This window comes from Cyanistes caeruleus, chromosome 1 (assembly GCF_971803275.1).
Source record: "Cyanistes caeruleus chromosome 1, bCyaCae1.hap1.1, whole genome shotgun sequence".
Taxonomy (NCBI): Eukaryota; Metazoa; Chordata; class Aves; order Passeriformes; family Paridae; genus Cyanistes; species Cyanistes caeruleus.
Genome location: NC_141701.1, coordinates 10,174,762 through 10,194,042, shown reverse-complemented (window position 1 = coordinate 10,194,042; position 19,281 = coordinate 10,174,762). Strand labels below are relative to the sequence as shown.

At 42.3% G+C, this 19,281-nt stretch overlaps 1 long non-coding RNA gene across 1 annotated transcript in view; it reads right to left on the bottom strand.

The window, feature by feature from the left end:
• Window positions 1–455: 455 nt before the first annotated feature.
• Window positions 456–19,281, bottom strand: part of LOC111925131 (uncharacterized) — a 28,241-nt gene continuing 9,415 nt past the window's right edge. The window contains exons 2-4 of the long non-coding RNA XR_015283863.1: window positions 2,402–2,487; window positions 1,971–2,030; window positions 456–1,175 (exon numbers count right to left, since the gene is read on the bottom strand). This is a non-coding gene — a long non-coding RNA (uncharacterized LOC111925131). The remainder of the gene's footprint in view (window positions 1,176–1,970; window positions 2,031–2,401; window positions 2,488–19,281) is intronic.

The window sequence follows — 19,281 nt, the reverse complement described above, 5'->3', positions numbered from 1 at the left end:
CTGCATCCCTGAACCAAGTGATAAATAACATTATTCAACACTGTCCCACTTCTGACTCTTCATCCTATAGACCATCTGTGGAAAACACCAGCATAGCCCAGCAATCAGTGATTTTTTGTTAAAGTATGGGTGCATCTGTAGAAAAGTGTCTATACTGATATACACACACACATGAACAACTCTTTATAAATAGAATATACTGGTGAAACAAGCCTCATGTGATTCCCAATGCATGTTTAATATATTTATGAGTATTTCTAGTTCATTTTTCCTTTTGACTCCAGACCTGTCTGTGCTGTGATCCTTCTACAGTTAAAATAATACACTGGTGTTCAGTGTATAATAACTCATTGGTTAGATTTTTCACTTCATAAAAAATTTCAGTTAAACCTTCAAGGACAGGCACTACAAGAACATGAACATAATGTCAAAAGCATTCCACAGGAGCCTCTCAATTGCTTTAATTCCTTATTTTATTGCAGAAAAGCTTTACATGTTTGAGTCGTTCCAGTCTCAACAAATTGGTAACTGCAGGTAAGCAAAATGCTTAAACCATTTGGATAGTGAGCAAAATCTCAGTCCTTTCGTTGACTACACTTCTGTTGTTAGAGGTGCTCTGTGAATCTAAAGCTCTGCCATTCAAAGGCCAAGCATAAAACCATAGACATTAGCTGGTTAGTTGATAAGCCTATGAGTGTTATAATGTCCTGGAAATTACTCTTATGAGCATATTTCCCCCTGGAAAACCCTTTCCTCTAATGTTCAGCACTTGACCAGTTGACACAGAAAAGACTCATCAATATCCAGCCCAAAAAGGCTACAGTGGGCTCTGCAGGAGCATTTCCTACAGGAGTTACACTGAGCTCTGCTCACCAGGCAATTGTGTGCCTTTAGTGGGAAGGAGACACCAAAGGTGGTCTCAGTGCCTGTGGCCAGAACAGCTCTCACCAGAGCTCGACACCTGTGTTTGTGCCAGCCCTGCTGGGGGGCTTCAGCAGAAGGGAACACACAAGTTAGTGACCCACAGTCTTATCCAAGGATTTTCCAGCCTGTAGTTCCATGTCACTATCCCAGTATGTGCTTCCAAGTCTTCTTGGAAATTGGTGGAACATTCCAGAAAGCCTTGGATTTTTTTTCAGTCAACTAATAGACCTCATGGTTTAAATCAGGAACACCTGCAGAAGATAATCATGTCACCCATGCACCAGACCTTAGACCAGAAATGGTCTCAGACACTTGATCAGAAAAATTTTATCCCAACATTTATATTTCTTTCTAACTTGGTCCCTTAAATAAATAAGACTTAGGATACTGATACCTTCTTTCAGCCAATCCTTCACCAATAGTTTGAAGATGTGAATCCACATCAACTGAATGTGGCAAAGGAACAGCAACCTCAGAGAGGCTGAATTCCTGCAGTTTTTGTGGACACTGGTAAATGATGGGACAAAGGCTTGTTACTGACAGCAAGGTCGATGTGCAGAAATTTATTTTAGATACTAAGAATCCATAGAAATGGTACCTGTCATGCTTGCCAATAGACAAACACATAAGAAACAAGATTTCTGAAGTTCTACTTACCTCCCTCCATCAGGCAGTAGACAATACTTAAAAAGACCAACAGTCAAACTCCTTGTGTTAACCCAAAGCAGAGCATCTCCCTTTACTACTAAATTTTATAAATAGAGGAAAAGCAAGATCAAGATTCTAAGGACCTTATTCACAAGAAGCTGTTAAGTCATGACTTTAGGTGAGGCTTCAGCTCATTCACAGCGGACTGAAGGGAATTGTGCATCCTCTGGAAAAAAGGATATATCTCAATATTCAGTGAAGTATAGGGTGCTAACCCATAAACTATGCCATCATCTTCATGAGGTTTATGTGGGTATAAATTTACAGTAGCTCTAAATGAAGTCCTGAGCATTGTAACTATCAGATTCAATAATTCTACATGGAGTCCTTTTACTTACCATCAGAAGCCTTTTTATTTCAGAACAGTAAACAACCAATCCTCATCTAGCTAATTGTCACTGAAAGAACAAATGATACAATGCAAATTACAAAAGAGTAGACACAAAATATTATTATTCAAGGCAAGATTTCTGTAGGTAATCCCGCCTGAATAATTGGCAGCACCATCTCTGTCCCTCAGGGGTTTAACAGATGGAGGTATACAGAGGTACATGTACCACCCTCTGATCTTGTTTTGCAAAACTGATGACTTGGTCAAGAAATACAACTGATGGAAATTGAGGAATTCTGGAAAAAGTGATGGAACCAAGACAAAAAGAACATTCAGCACTCTGTTAAGATTGCCTAATTATAGTGTCCTAAGAGGATGATCTTCCTTATACTCAGAGGGTTGGGGAAGCTCACTTTAATATTCCTTATACAGACATACCTGATTAAAGGTTTTGTGGTTGGATTGTGGTTTTCACTTTCACTGAAATCTTGGGAACCAGTCTGAGAAATGATGCTGTGACATTCCTGGAAGAAATGAAAAAAGTAGCGAGTTCTTCTCCTTTCATCTCCTGCAAAGCAAGTCACAAATTATATCGCAGAGGGTTGAAGCCTGAAGTCCTGGGGACCTGTAGTCAGCCTTGGCAGGCATTTTCCCACCTTCCTATACAGAGATTTTGGCAGCATTTTGAGAAGTCAGAAAAAGTAATCTGCTTTTCAGCTGACATAAAATGTAATCAGAGTATGCCAGGAAAACCCCAGGAAAAGCAGATGATAGAAACCATGATCCAGTGAAGCAAAACCCAAAGAGATCAGACGTGCTGTATTCCTCACTTTCACTATGGCAACTTAGAATAAAGGCTTGTCAGAGAGGGAATGACTGGAAGTTTTCCTATACAATGAACCTCCTGATACAGTTAGAAAAAAATAATTAGATAGGAGTAGAGGAATCCTCTGAAGCACACAGAGTTCAAGTGAGAAAGAAGAAAAAATCGACAAAAAAATCTTTGTTTTAAAATAATTCTTTCAACATGAGCTAAGCATTAGCATGGCATTTTGTTCTGTTTATTATTTGTACATCAGTAGGACAGAGATGTCCAAGACCAAGGTTGTTTGTGTTAGATTCCTCACACTGTCTTTCTAAATAGACATGACAAATATGGAGAAGAAGTAAGCAGCATAATTTTCTGAATGAGTAACTAAAAAGAAATTTAAAAACATGCCCAAGGACATTGCAGAAATCATTATCAAGACACTCATGAGCCCAGCTCCTTGGTCACAGTCACTAGCAAATGACTGCTGATACAGAAATCACCTGACTTAGCACATTAACCACGTTAACCCCCCCGACTACAACACCCTCTTATTCAGTCCTCAAGTGTTTGTAGAAAATGGAAATTAAAGAACACTACAGAGCACTTTAAAAAAGCTCATTTTTTTAATTATGAACAGTAAAAATGAAAAAAAAAATAAGAAAAGCTGCCCCTTAGTTCTAGCAAAACCCACTTAAGCATGATCTCAGCCATCTTATTAATTCCTGACCCTAATATCCCTGATTTCCCATAGACTGTGGGCTCTACAGGTGCTCATCAATTATTCCTGCTTACTCCAAACATTTCCACCCCTTACCTGAAATCTAAAGGATCTGTCTATTTCAGATGACTAGTGCAGTGTCTTGACTGGCTGGTCTGAAGAAAACAGGCAGAATCACACCCTTGTTATACACTTTTCAAAAGGCAATAAGAGATCACGATGAGGACAGCCAAACATTGGAACAGAGAAGTTATGGTCTCTCCATCCTTGGAAGATCTGAAAGCCCAATGGGATGAAGCTCCTATCTCACAGCTGACCCTTCTTTGAGTAGAAGGCTGGGCAAAAAAATTTCTGTCATCTTTTCCAACATGGATTTACCCCATGACCTCATGATCTTACTGTGCCAAACATATTCTCAGCAGAATTGGAAGTAGATTCTTAATTTAAAGATGTCCCAAATTCTGCAATATGATTCAGTTAAAACTATGTCTCACTGTAAGAAACAGAAATAGCAGCATCTCTTTTTTTGACATGGATTTGATACTAAACAAAAATCTTCATTTTTGTCATTGATACCAGCATTGGTGTTTCCAACAGCAGTCTGAAAGGCCCAGGTGGTTCCCTAGAATTATCTAGGAAATCTGATAGCAGTGTGATAGATGAGTTATTGAAACCAAATCTCCTGGCCCATCCTGGATCTTGTGCTCCCTTCTCTGCCTAAGTAACAACTCTCACACCCAGCAGCACCACCTGAAACACCACAAAGCTCAGCCTGTGCATGTAGCCAAACACGCTGGTCTCAGATGAAATATGCTGAATTCACTGAGCAGACAAACTGCAAAGCACATGGGCAGTAGGGGCTGAAGCTTTTCAATGAGCAGTAAGGGCTGCACAAGGCAATAGGATACAAACCCATAACACAAGTGAGTGTTGCTTACTTACCTTACATAATGACACTTGAGACAGACAGACCTCAAGTGACTGCAGTCATGACCCCAGGGCAGTTGTTTTTTTGTTTTACCCTAAAGCCTTTGGAACATTAAATTTTATAGACAAAAAAATCACATCTACTTCCAGACTTTAAGACATTTACAGGTGATCTGACTTATTTTAATTTTCTTTACTTGTCCTCTATCTATGTTTTTCAAAAATACCTATTATAGTGGGTTCCACATTTTAACTAGGCATATTCATTAATATTTAACACACACCAGGTGCATTTCAAAGTTCCAAATTACAAAATTATTTTTCTTGCTTCCTACAGGAAATTTACATGTTATATTGTTCTAGATGCAGGATGTTATTTCACTCTGAAAACTTTGATTCTGTTGTGATCATTTTCCCAAAATTTTATGCCCCTGTTGTATGACACATCTGATTGATGCAGTGTTTGCTGGATAATGTGTGATGAGCACAAGAGTTTATAGGATACACTCTGGTTGGGTTCATTACTTACACTGTTGGTTGGTGACTTCCAAACTGACTCAAATCCATCCACACAACTTTGGTCTCAGTCTGATGAAATGTGCAATTGCCAGCACAGTTTTAGTCTGATGCTGCTGAATCATTCTACAGAATATTTAAATAAAGAACATGGGCTACCACTGTGACAACCTTGAGGATTTGCCACTTCACAGTAGCCAGTAGCTCTATCAGGTACTAACATCACCAAGGACTTGGTGCACACAGTTGAGAAACAGTGGTTTCATTAGCTATCACTGATCAGCTGAATTCTGGAGATTGTCCAGAGGATTGCTTATCTCCAGATACGTGGAAATATAATGCAACTTTAATGCTTTTTATCAAAGTTTGAGATAAAAGACTTGACCTCATTATCAGGTCAAGAGAATGTGCTCTGAGGGTTGTGGAGAGCTACATCAGCCCAGCCCCTACACTTCGGTGGGTTTAATTGCCACATCTCTGTTGCATGTTTGAGCCCTGTGTATGCTTGATTTAAGCTGTTTGACCCCATTGCCTGAGATCCCTGTGTGCTTCAGGGATCCAGACCTCCCTCCACAGCTTCCATCATTACTGAAAAAACACAAATACCAGCTTTGAGTTTATAAGAACAGCAAAGGAACATGCAAACATAAACATATTTGAAGAAAAACCTGCAACATTCCAATAAAATCATATTGGTGCAACTGTTTGAGGATAATCATGGTGTACAGTCAAGGATCTGCAAAAGCATAGCAGTAATTACAGGCACCACGCTTTCTGTTCCCCTGAGCATCAGAAAACACATCAGATAGGCAGCAACAGTTATGTAATAGGAAGCAATAATTTCCTGCAATTTCCACATCAGCATATTATATAATGAACACATTGATGTGGAGCAGACCAACGACCAAGCCGCAGCAGGACAGAACACCGGCAAGCAGATTTATAACTCTCGAAATAAAAAATTTGAAAAGCGGAAGAAGAAAAGGTGTCAGCTCCAATACCATGCTTTTTCAACTAGAAATCTTCCAGGAACCCTACAAACATTGTGCAACATGATTCCACAGAGCCCCAGAAGGATACTGAATGAGTACGAGAACCTCTATTTTGTATCAGTGTAAAGTAAGGGGAGGATGAGAAGCTGTAAGGTAATAGAATGAGACTGCAGGAATTTGGATTCATGTGTCAGTCCCAACAGAAATACACAAGGTGGAACTGGGAAAGCTACTTTGGACCAAAGTTCAGAAGTATCTTAAAAAATTAGTTTACCCAGACAAAAATACTCTGTAGCTGGAGATTATTTGCTTTATGGGAAGTTAGTATGGAATTTCTCAGGAATCTTTAGGGAAAAAAAACAACTGGAACCTCTTGAACCCGGCACTAGTGATTAACCCTGAAGACTATACATGTGCTTTGTGTTATACATATGCCAATGTGAAAGCTTAAGCTAAAATCTCTCTCTGAACACTAGTTATTAATATTGTCTTCTCATGCATTCTCATGTTTAGGAGCTTTATGGAGCAAAGACAGTAACCCACATTTTATTGGCTGACAGAGCCCCTTGGGAGGACCTTCTGGAATGGCAAAGGAATCCAGGAAGGCTGGACATTGTTCAAGAAGGAAATTTTAAAGGAGCAGAAGTAGGCTATCCCCCTGTGCCAAAAGATGAGCCAGTGGGGAAGGACACTGGCCTTCAAAGACTTTTGTCTAGGACTTAAGAAAAAAGGAGAGTTTATGGCATTTGGAAGAATGGACCGGCAACTCATGGATGTCATGAGGTTATGCAAGGAGAAAATGAGAAGGGCCAAAGCTCAATTAGAATTTAATCTGGCTACTGTTGTACAAGGCAATAAGAAATGTTTACATAAATACATTAACAAAAGAGGGAGATGGTGAACCTCCATCCTTTATTGGATGAGGGGGGAAACACAGTGACAAAGAAGACTGAGGTACTTAACTCCATCTTTCCCTGAGTCTATAAGAGCCAGTTGTTCTCAGCCCCTGGAGACAGAAGACAGGGACAGGCAGGAGAATGAAGCCCCCATAATCCAAGGGAAATTGTCAGTGAGCTGTTACAGCACTGACACTCACAAGTCCATGGGGCCAGATGGGATCTACCCAAGAGAACTGGGGGAGCTGGTGGAGGAGCTGAGCAAGCCACTCTCCATCGTTTGTCAGCAGTCCTGGCTCAGCAGGGAGGTCCCAGCTGACTGGAGGTCAGCAAATATAAACACCCATCCATAAGAATGGCTGGAAGGAGGATCTGGGGAATTACAGTCCTTTCAGCCTGAGCTCAGTGCCCAGGATGGCTGCAGAGCAGATGGCCTTGAGTGCCATCAAACAGCACATGAAGGATAATATGGGGATCAGACCCAGCCTGGAGGGGTTCATGAAAGGCAGGTCATGCTGGATCAATGTGATCTTCTTCTATGTCAAGGACACCAGATTGGAGAGTGAGAGAAAGGCTGGATGTGTCTACCTGGACTTTAGTAAATCTTTTGCCACCATTTTCCACAGTATTCTCCTGGAGAAACTGGCTTGCTATGGCTTAGACACGTGCACTGTTCACTGGGTAAAAATCTGGCTGGATGGTCAGGCCCAGAGAGTGGTCAGTGGAGTTAAATCCAGCTGGGGGTCAGCACCAGTCATGTTCCCCAGGGCTCAGTATTGCAGATAATATTTTTATCAGTGATATGGAAGAGGGGGTCAAGGGCACTCTCAGTCAGTTTGCAGATGAAAAGTTAGATGAAAATGTTGATCTGCTGGAGAGTAGTAAGAATCTGCAGAGGGATCTGGATAGGCTACATTGATAGTTTGTAATAACAAACCAATATAATATAACAAATAGAATAGAATAGAATAGAATAGAATAGAATAGAATAGAATAGAATAGAATAGAATAGAATAGAAAATAGAATATAGAATAGAATAGAATATATAATTACAAGAGGCTATATTAAAAAGTAATCTTTAAAGGGACAAACTCAAAGATGTTTATGCTCCAGCTCAGGCCATCACAACTTTCCCAAGGTGAAAGAAGGCCCGATTCAAAGCAGGGTTAAGGTTCATCTATGTCTGCTTAACTCCCTGGGCTAGGAACCCTTCCCAGGACATACCATAGAAAGCCACAATCTTTGTAACCTCAGTCTTGCATAAAGAACAGTTTACTGTGACTAATAAACACATGAAAGGGTCATGGTATTTCTTCTAGGAAAATCAATTGAAACTGCACAAACATCAAGGAAACCACCTGTGGCCCAAGTAAAAAACTATCATTATCCCTGTGGGGTTGTTTTTTTCCTAGCAGTCAAGTCTACAGTCAGGGAATGATGAACAAAAATATCAGCATATTAGTATCTATTCAGAAATGGCAGCACTGGGTTTTACAAGACTGAATGCAACAAGTCTTTAATTTTATCAGGCAGGTTCTTTCCAAAGTCCAGAAGGTTATGTGGACTAGGAGACAATTGTTTTTATATTCAGTCTGCAGACTCATGACTCCGGGGAAGTTTTTTTGTTTTACCCTAAAGTCTTTGGAACATTAAATTTTATAGACAAAAAATCACATCTGTTTCCAGACTTCTAAGACATTCACAGGTGATCTGACCTCTTTTCAGCCTCATTAGACTCACTAAATAATTTCAAGCAAACAATTAGACCCCCTCCAATGAGAAAAGCAGCCAGACTGAGAAAATAGGATGAACTCTTAATTGGCACATCTATCCACCACTGAGTATTGCTTGGCTCGTTGCTGCTGTGTGATTTAACACCATGGTCTGTGCTTCCCCCTGGGTCTGATAGTAACATGACAAGGGATTTTAAAATGTATACATCTGGGAAACATAATAAAGTAAAAATCCTGGGGAGAAACCAAGGCAGCAGCTGTATATTTATTGTAGGTTTTTTGTAAACAGGGCCAAAACACAGCTCTATCAAAGTTTGAAGTTGGGGAAAAAGTGATGTGAAGGTGTATTCGGACAAAAATTCATGACTTAAAAGTGACAGAACCTGTGGATGTTTGGACTCACTGAAAATCATGCAGCCATAGAATTATTTGGGTTGGAAGTATCATTTAAAGGTCATTTAGTCCTACCTTCCTGCTGTGGACAAGGACATCTTCCACTAGATTAGGTTGCTTAAAGCCCTGTCCAACCAGACCTTAAATACTTCCAGGAAAACAAAACCTAGGTGTTCCAAATAGGGAACTGAAAATGGAGGAATGAAAATACCCAAGACTCTTTTAATAGAAACACAGACAGTTCTTTGCATGGAATCTGACATAACCACAAGGATTTGCACAAAGAACTGAAATTCACAATTCTGTAAGTGTTCTCAATTTAGGCCAGAAATGTTTCTATGGTCATGCTTCACTCTCATAGCTCAGGAGGTGATAACAAAGGCAGCACTGTGCCAGTTCTTGATTTCTTCTGATCTCCAAAACATTCATCACATTCTTGGAAGTAACAAAAATAGCACAAAGAAGTGACACCTGAGTGGTCAAGAAGAACTGTGTGGAAGTCTTGGCAGTGCCTCCTCTCTCTGTGACACATGGTCATATTGACCAAGGAAAGAATTTGCTTCAGTTATTTCAATTCTCCAAAATTTGTCTTCCTCCTGGGGAGAATTTTTCTTCAGTTCATTAAGCAGGCTTTGGTGGCAGTGTTTGAACAAAATACTTAATGTGCCAGAGTACTAAATTAACTTTCTTCAGGCATAAATGTTGATTTGCAATGTTCTTTACAGTAGGCTCACACTTTAGAACTGGTCCAAAGGGAAAAGACTAGAATGTGCTTTGTGGGAAATCCAAAGAAATTCTAGTTACACATGTGCAACTTTGATCCTAAAGGTTTTGAGGTCTCTCTAAAATATGAAGCAAGCTCAGCTATGAAGGGATAAAAGGTGCCTCTAACATTCCCCTCAAGTAGCTAGATTACCCAAAAGTCTGGTCCAGGAAAACCACATCAGTCCTGCCCTCAGGAACCACAGTTGTTGAAGGAGGAGTTCATTTTCCACAATCAAGACACATCAAGGTCTCTGCTGAAAGCACGGGCAATGCTGTCAGTGCAGCTCCACAAGACTTCTGTACCCTAGGGTGAAAACAGGTGTGATCACTGGAACATGAGCAAACCCTACCAACTCATTCCACTTTCCAAGGGAAAATTTGACCACTGCCTGGAAGGAGTTGCTGCTGGCTGGAAATGAGGGATATCCATCCAATTCTAATCCTGTCTGTCAGCTTCTTCTCCTTGTGTCACCTGTGAGATGGCAGTGACATCTCTGCATTTATAGACATCAGCATCAACCACTTATCTCAAAATTTTCTTTAGCTCCCATCAGCACAGAGAAAGTTAACAGTAAAATTCTGGGCAGCACACACCCAACACTGAGGTTCAATAACACCTAGCCTGGAGCATTAAGAGGATAGAAAGAGCTTTCTCTGCTTCACACAGACAGGGAGATGTGGAACATTTAGTCAGACATGATCTCGTGTCCCATCTTGGACAGCAGCCAGGAGCTGTAGTCTGAGAAGGCAGTAGGAGAACCAAGCTGGTCCATGGATGTGGACTAACAATGCTGCCTGAGGAGTGTGCTCCTCCACTTTTTCACAGCAGCTGCATCACATATCAAACCCTGTTCCTCTCTCCCTAAAGCAGCATGACTCATCTTTAACCCCACCATTTTTACTGATATCATTTCTAATTATTCTGGGGATTTGAAGCAGAGTTAATGCATTTTATTTTCTCTTTTTCAATGAAAACTATCCAAATATCACTGAAGTCAAAAGGAGTTTTTAGCCCTTGATAGAATCTGGACAGAGAGAAACACACAAAAGCTTTATTTCAGGGGACACCCAGCAGATATTCACTGACAGTGATCAATGGATCCCAAAGCAGAAGAGGGAGGACTGGGAACACTGATCTCATTTGGCATGCAGACAGCATCTCCAGTTCCCTGCACGTCCAGCTGGGTGGCAGAGCAGTGAGCAAAGGTCGCCCTGGTGACCCCAGCCTGGGTAATGTCCCCATATGGAGCACTGACACACTGACCTGCACAATGAGCTGCCAGAGCAGAGAGGACTGGACACTTCTTCATAATCAAATTGCAGTGTCAAAAACTTAAGACAGAAACATGTATTTTCCGTCTTAAATCACACTGCTCAGCATAGACAAAAAAAAAAAGTTTGGGCTTAGAAGGCTTTTCAGAGTCTGTTTTCAGTAAAATAAGGAACTCTGTACCAATTTCCCCATTAAAAAAATCATAACTGATACAGTAGGATTTATTGGATGAGATTAGACAGAAGCATAACATCATTTATGAAGATTACTCTCAATAACTGTGAATTTACTTCAAGAATGAGATCCTTAATAGGGGTTGCTGAAATCATTCTGGAGAAGTCAATAACAATATAAATATCAACTTTTCAGTCACGTAGCATAGCCACCAGGACACTGCAGACATTAAAAGTGCTCTCCTTGGCTGCTGGAGGAGGCTCCAGTGATTCCCTCCATGGAAGTATTTTGTCCATTTTTGATCTCGTAGGCCAAGTCTGAAATAGAGATTTTGATTTTGGAGATTTTGCAGACTGTGTGCAGCCAGTCTGAGCACCAGAGAGCGAGGCTTTGTATTCTAGACTTTGTATCCCCATCTGGTACCTTATACCACAGACCAAACAGTTCCCACACAGCTCATCCTTTATAGACATTGATGAAGTCCCCTTTCAGTGGTCTCTTCTCAAGGCAGAACAGGCACAGCTCCCTCAGCCTTTCATCATATGAGAGATGCTCCTGTTCCTTAATCATTTTTGTTGCCCTCTACTGGATCCATTCCAGGAGCTCCATGTTTCCCTTGTGTCGAGGAGCTCAGAACTGGACACAGCACTCCAGATACACCTCACAGGGGCTGAGGGGCAGGATCACCTCTCCCAGCCTCCTGGCAATGTGTCCCAGGAAACCACTGATCTTGGATGCAAGGACATTGCTGGCTCATGGACAGCTTGTTGTCCACCAGGACCCCATGTCCTTCTCCCCAGAGCTGCTTTCCAGCAGGTCAGCCCTCACCCTGTCCTGATGCCTGGGGTTGTTCCTCCCCAGGTGCAGGATCCTTTGCATTTGCTTTTGTTGAATTTCAGTTGGTTCCTCTTTGCCTAGAACACTCTTCCTCCTGTTCCCCTATCATTTCCACCACCAGATACCACATCACCTGAGTGTCTTTGATAAGTAAGACACTTTTGCAAAGGGAAAATTTGGTACATGCATACATGCCCTCTGGCCTGGCTCTTTTTTACTGTTACTAGTCTCTGGCACTGAGAGCAGTGGCTGAGATCAGGTGCTGGGAGAAGTACTGGCCTGAGAGCCACTCAGATGCTTGACACAGACCAGCACATCTCCTTGCTAAACACAGGGAGGAGTATGTGACCATCTGATGGCATTGACCCTTTTTCTGATACTCCAGGCATGGAGACAGTCCTTGCTGTGTCAACTCACAACAGGCTCTGAGGTGAGCCACAATCCTGTTCATAGGTTCTCCTGTCCTAGAAGGTACATGCATGGTGGAGAGAACTTTGGGATTTCACAGTGAGACAGTATAGACAGGGAGAGGAGCAATGGCAGATTCAGGGAACTTGGAAAGCCCAGACCCATCCCTCTGGATGTATTAAACAGATCAAGAAAACCCTTTGGGTCAGCAGGACCTGAAGGAATACCTAATGACCATTTCTTCTAAGGAGTCTTGAAGCCCTGCCTGGCAGAAGCAGTGTCTCTGCCTCCCACAGGCTGGAGCAGAGCTGCACACCTCATGGCACCAGCCAGGACATTTCTGCTGGAAGAGGAACTCATAGCACATTGCATCCAGGAGGGGCTAAGGATGAAGAGCAGCTACCAGCCTCCCCTGTGCAGTTATCTAAAACATCCCCTAAAATACGACTGACCTGCCCCAAATCCATCTGCTGGCACATGAGGGAGATCTTGGTACCTTTTGCTCCTTTTTAAACCACCGGTAAAATCTCTCTGTAAACTGGACCACAGCAACCTCCTTGGAAGGCTAGGCTGGAGCTGCTTGCCCTACATGTTCACTCTTCATCATGATTAACTCCTCCGTCACAGAGGGGGACACAAGCATCCATCTCTGCTCGGCCAACTGGAATCACTGGCCAGCACAGCCCGTGCCATTTATCACCAGCACTTACGTGGGAGAGGATGACAGCAGGTGCCATTTGTGTCAGTGTCGCTACGTGAGTCGACTGATTAATTAATGCCACTCGGCCCCCAGGCTGCTGGGAGGGCAAGAAGGAGCAGAAGGGATCATTTGTTAGCTCTCCCTTAGCTCTCACTGTCTCCTTCAAAGGCCCTTTGAATAGGTGAACAAAAATCCCATGGCACCTTTGGGTGTGGAGGTGCGAAAGGTGATGTTCCCTGGGAATGGCTCTTGGAGGTCACTGTTGCTGGAGGTCCATACTCCAGGAGTGGGCATCAGGAGCTCACTCATGGACTCACTCCATCTCCTGCAACCTTGTTTATAAACACTCTGCTTTAAAATGTGACAAAAAGGAAGAAAAATACCAGCAAACACTGGGATAATTAAACAATTGTCCCACATCCTGTAAACAAGGAATCTCTATTACTCATGGACCAGAGCTGATGGGTGCAATGCCATTTCTTTTTGTTGTCACGCTACAATGCATCCATCCAGTTTCACCAGCCCTCACATGACCCTCAATTCAACCAGTTCCAGTAAGTCTGGACAGATACTGATGTGAGACCAACACCCACCCTGTCATGCAAGTCCCCAGGCTGTGACAGAAGGGCTCAGTGACAGACCCCAGAGCACTCCTTGCTTGTTTTAACCTAGGATGAGTTTTGTAACTGCATGAGTCTCAGGGACATATGCCATTTAAGAGTTTCTCAGGGGAAATTTGGATATGAGGCAAGTCTGATTCACAGGGGATGAGGCTCCACATTGCACTGGAGCAGCCATTTGGGATTGCCATCCATTCCTGTTACAGAGATGCCAACCTCCTTCCCACAGCACTGCCATTTCTCATTCACCCACAGAACAGTTTTCAGACAGTTTTCCTCACTGCTCTGGGATGAAAAACTCTTCCTGATCCTAATAGTGGCCAAAAGCATTTGCCAAACTTTGAGACTAGGAAGTAGATGACACATTTCAGTGTGGAGAGACATCAGCCAGAACCCCACTACTTTTCAAAACTTGCTCACATCTTGCTGGAGCAAAGGGCATTGATTTCTCTGTCATGTATTGCTAAAAATAAAGAAAATTCATTAACTTTTAGCACCCTAGAGGTATTGCCTATTTCCCAGACTCAAAATAGCCAGTTGGCACAGCTTAAAGGTGGCTTACACTCAGCCTGCCAAGTAATGCTACTTCAGTGAAAGCACTGCAGCTCTCTCTTCCCAGCACTTGTGCACACCCTCTGCCCTAGTCCTACATCAGCTAAAGCTGGGAGACTAAAGAAAAAAATTAAGGTGATTTTGCTGATGTGGATCTTTCATTGGATTGTCCAAGATGAAAATACAGCTTTCCATATGATCAAGTGCACATGCTGGCCCCTGTTCAGTTTTCTAGGGCATTGCAACTGACAGTTCAGGGAAGTTTGTACAGTAGAAGTCAAATGGGTAAATTCCCTCTGCTTACCAGCAGCAGTGCCAGGACACCATGGTCAGCATCAGGCCAACACCTCAGTTGACTGAGGAGCATTTATCTGGATGTGTTCCCCTGCATCTCACAGCTGTCTGAGTTTAAGTGACAAGATGGCCCCCAGCTTGGTTACCCTGCAGGGAAGGTATAGTATGGGGTTAATGCACCAAAACTGACCCATGAGTTAGGACAGCTAGAAGAGTTTACCCCTAAACCAGGATGGGTAAGAGTGATGCTCCTGAAAGTCTTGTGCAGCCTCATGTGGCAGATGTGACACACTGATCATCAGTCCCAGCTTAACTGGGAACCCTGTCTTTTGTAGGAGCAAATATCAGGGAGTTCACTGTGGTCCCACCTGTTGGCTCTTTGACTGAGAAGAAAAGGGAAAAGCAGCCACAGAAGCTGAGACACTACAGGAACAGGACAGGGGAGACTCCATAAATTGCACTCACAGCCAAAATTGTAACATCTGTATATCCAGTTGGGCACTATCATTAAAACTGATAAAGGGAAAAACGTAATTTAGCAACTATCAAAGCAGAGCAGCAGGACAGATGATTTGCTGCACCTCCTCCACTGTCCCCTCCTGTCCCTGAGCAGTGGACAGGTTCCACCTGGGAAGGAAGCAACACCCTCTGGCCACTGCACTGCACCAGCCTGGTACATGGGCCAAGAGAGGGACTGACAAGAGCAAAGCTCAGGTGGGATTTGGACAGTCCAGACAGGCCAGTCAAGCACACACCAATGCAGAGAGCTCTTCTCCTCTACCTTCTCTCTGTCACACTCCTCTGGTCTACAGGACAGATCCTCTCTGATTTCTTCTTCTCAGCCCCAACCTAGGATGAGCACCCTTCCTCTTCCCACAGCCTTGCAAACTCAAGCCATCATGCACCCACCCACCATCTCCCTGGGAGCCCCTGAAACCAGCTCTGACTTTGCTTTCCCATCCCGCAGCCTTTGCTGCCATCTACAGCCCCATCACTCCCCACGGGATTGGCATGGGCTGCCCATCCCAGAGGAGCCCATCTGATCTGGGATGCTGCCCTCTCTCTGCTCTCCTGCAGAACTCCCCACAGGTGGCTGAATAATGCATGGGCAGTAATTTCATTCAGGCAATTCACACTTTTTTTTTCTGCAGGTTTAATCGTTAGGAGATAAATTGCCCTCATCCCTGGCTTCCCGGATGAGGAATCGTTAGGGGCCAGACCTGCAATTTGTTATATTTTGGCACAGAGAAGGTTTAAACGCTCTGGGGTGGGGTGAGGAAGGAATGAGCACTCACAAAGACCATGAATTAATGCTGCTAAATACTCACCTCTAATCGCATGTGTTCATAGGAAGAGTGATTGCTTTTATTTGAGGAACAAAGAAAGTGAGGCAGTGGAAACTTGCATGAGACTCTGCACAAGACCAGGCATTCCCTATCACACTCCAAGTGACTTCAGGCTGCCAGGGGGTACATTCCCACACCATCCTCTCTTGGTACCCAGAAGCACCTTTTCAGAGCAGCACCCCAATATAAAAATAACAAAGATTCATTGCTATAGGAAGCCTTTCTCAGTCCATTTCCATGTATTTTTGGGACTATTTGTATACGTCCTCTCTCTTTGGAAGAAGACAAGAAATAGTTTAGCCATGGCATTTGGGACTTGTCCTTGATTATTAGCACAGAAGCCCACACTGTCTCCTGATCTGGCTTAATCAGAGTACAGGTAATGCCTGGTCTTTATGTCACTGCTTACCTGCATGCTCTCCCTCTCTTCCAAGGCACACCTTACAAAGAGTTTGCCAACATCCAATGGGAAGACACAAATCCAGGTGTAGGGAGTTTTTTTTTAAGCACAACAGGAGAGAATTGAGAACAGTTTACAATAACAACACTCCACAGCATGCACCCATCCAATTGAAAAAATTAATAATTGCTCAGTATATATTTTAGGAATGCTATTTCTGGGATTCAGGATTTCCTGAGTAGGTTCACAATGACCACACAGGATTTCAAGGTCTCATTTAAATTAAAGGTGATTAGTCAGGTGTCAAACCTCAGAAATACCTCTGATTTCCACTTGTTACAGTGAAATGAGGACTTCAGAGTGAGTGAAAAGGAGCAGGATTCATTGGCCCATTTGGCCCTATGCACATTGGCATTTGACATTTGGTTACTCTGTATAGCAGATGCAAAGATAAAAGAAACTTTTAGGGATATCAGAATACCTTTTTATTGCACACAATTAAAACCTTCTGAATAAATCCACTAAATTTCTTAGATTACCAATTAGCATCATCATAATTTTTGCTCAAGTAACCATTTCTCTTTACTGGAGGAACAAAATAAGCTTTTTTTTTTTTAACTAAAGATGGAAAAAACATCTCTCTTTCATTTTTATTCTCTACCAGCTTAACTATAAAGTGACAGAATTAAGACTTCAAGTCTTGGATTATCAACAATGGTTGGTATTTATGGAAGCATAAATACCTTTAATTCAGTATTAATGCTCTGTGATAAATCCTCTGCTGATGTAAATTTTCATCACTTCATTAATTCCATGTTAAAAAAGGATTGGCTGATTTTCACTAAGAAGAATGACTGGCCATAGCTGCTGGAAAGCTGGTAAGTCAATTGTCTGAAATTTGTCATGCCAGATAATAAGACTGGAGAAGTTAGGAAGGCAGAGAAAGTCTTTCTGCACCTGTAGTATCTCGCTGGTCTGCTCTGTAATTTAATTAATTTATAATAGTAGAGAAACTAGGTTTTTTCACAACTTCTGAATCAGAAAAAAAAAAATATTTCAAGTATCAGATCTGAGACTTAAAAAAATAAACACCCAATATTTTAAAGTGTGTGTAGGGGGAAATCTATCAGTCAGGCAAGGAAAATGTTTATGTAACATTATGTAATTCTACTTATATTTTCCGACTCATATAATGACAAATCAAAGCATATGGCACTTTGGCTCTGTAGAAACATTTTCCCCCAAATATAAGAGCAAAGGTTTCTATTGGGAAAGCTATTTAAGACACAGCCACATTCCCTTCAGCGTTTTGGAGTTATTCTGCATAGAAGTCTCACAGCTGCAGGTGATGGGGCCAAATATCTCAGACATACAGTTTGACTTGGTTTTAACAGGCCTTTGAACTTGTCCCATGTCTTGCTGAGGATATCAAGTCAGACCTTCACCTTGCATGCCATTGTGTGCATAAAACACAATAAAGACTGGGAAATTTCATTATTGCTGTAGCATCTAGAAATCTTCATCATAAACCAGTAAACACTAGGAATGTTTCCATTACAAGGAAAGACTGGGGAAAATAAAATTAAACAGAATATAAAATAAAATAATAAAATAAAATAAATAAACAAACTCCCTTTGGAAGAATTCACACATACTAAATTTTTTATTTTCACAGAGAAAAAGGCTTTGTCATTCCAAATCAGAAAGTTTTTCTGTAGAGTTTGTTCCACCTGCTCAGTGGGAATTTCTGTGATTCTGACAGGAACAGGATGATGATTTCAAGGAGTGATGCATTGTCAGGAAAGGGAAGGGACTGATCAGTGTGCCCTGGAAAATAACAACTTCTACAGAATATTTTTCAGCATGATAAATGCCTTTGCATGTGCAGTGCAGGTGCATTTTCCACTACTAGTGTCCTGTAAGGCAATGCAAGTCAGCAGCTGCTGCTCACACACAGTCCTGCCCTAAAAACACACACCTACAGCAAAACCAAGGAGCAGGAGGGTTGTTATTATCACAGACTAGTTCAGAGTGCGCTATTTCGTCCCCACAGCTCTTACAGATGTTGGTGTTCTTCTTGCTGGGAAGCTGTTGATTGCAGCTGGAGAAGTTTAAGAACCAGTCTCAGCTACATGAGGTGCTGCTGCAGGTTTTTCACAAATGGGACAGGACCGCAGGGTAACACGTCACGAGCTTTTATTTCAGGCACCAGTCTCAGCCACAGACCCAGGAGATGGTGCAAGCTCACTTCTCCACGAGCAGACAAAGATCTCTTTGTTATAGAACATTTTATAAGTTTCTCAGCCAATAGCATATTGCTAAAGCTTACAGACAATTGTTCTATCCAATCATTAGAAACAGACATATACCTTCTTCAAACAATGCTTGCTTGGTTTTTTTCTGTTAAAAATACACAATACTCCGTTATTAAGCTTAAAACCTACTATCTTGGTAAACATATTTTTCTGCAGTCTTAATGTCTATCTTAGCCAAGCCTAAAAACTCAACTATTGTTTCATGTCCTTGCATATTGTATTATTGTATCTTCTTTACTTTCAGGCCTTGCAGCTGCAGCTAGCCCTAAGTCCTCTGCTTTGTCTTTTCTGATGCCTATTTTCACAGCTTATAAAAGTCTTCTTACCTTTACTGTTTCCCACAAGACACACAACCCACACTCTCCCAGTCTTCATTCAGAGATTTCCCACAGCTCTTGGATCAGAGCTCCAGCAGCCCATGGACCAAGTGCCCCCACCCAGTCATCTTTGGATGGAGCCCCTCATTTTTGGGTTTGCACAAACACGTGCACACATACGAGTGGAGGAATGCTGGGGTGGGCAGCATCTCCCCTCGCTCGTGCTCAGCCACCAAAAGGGAGTGACACGAGTTTGCGTCACTGGAGGAGGAAATAAGTCGTGGCTTGGACCACAACAAACACTTGCACTCTGGCATCCCACTGGAGACC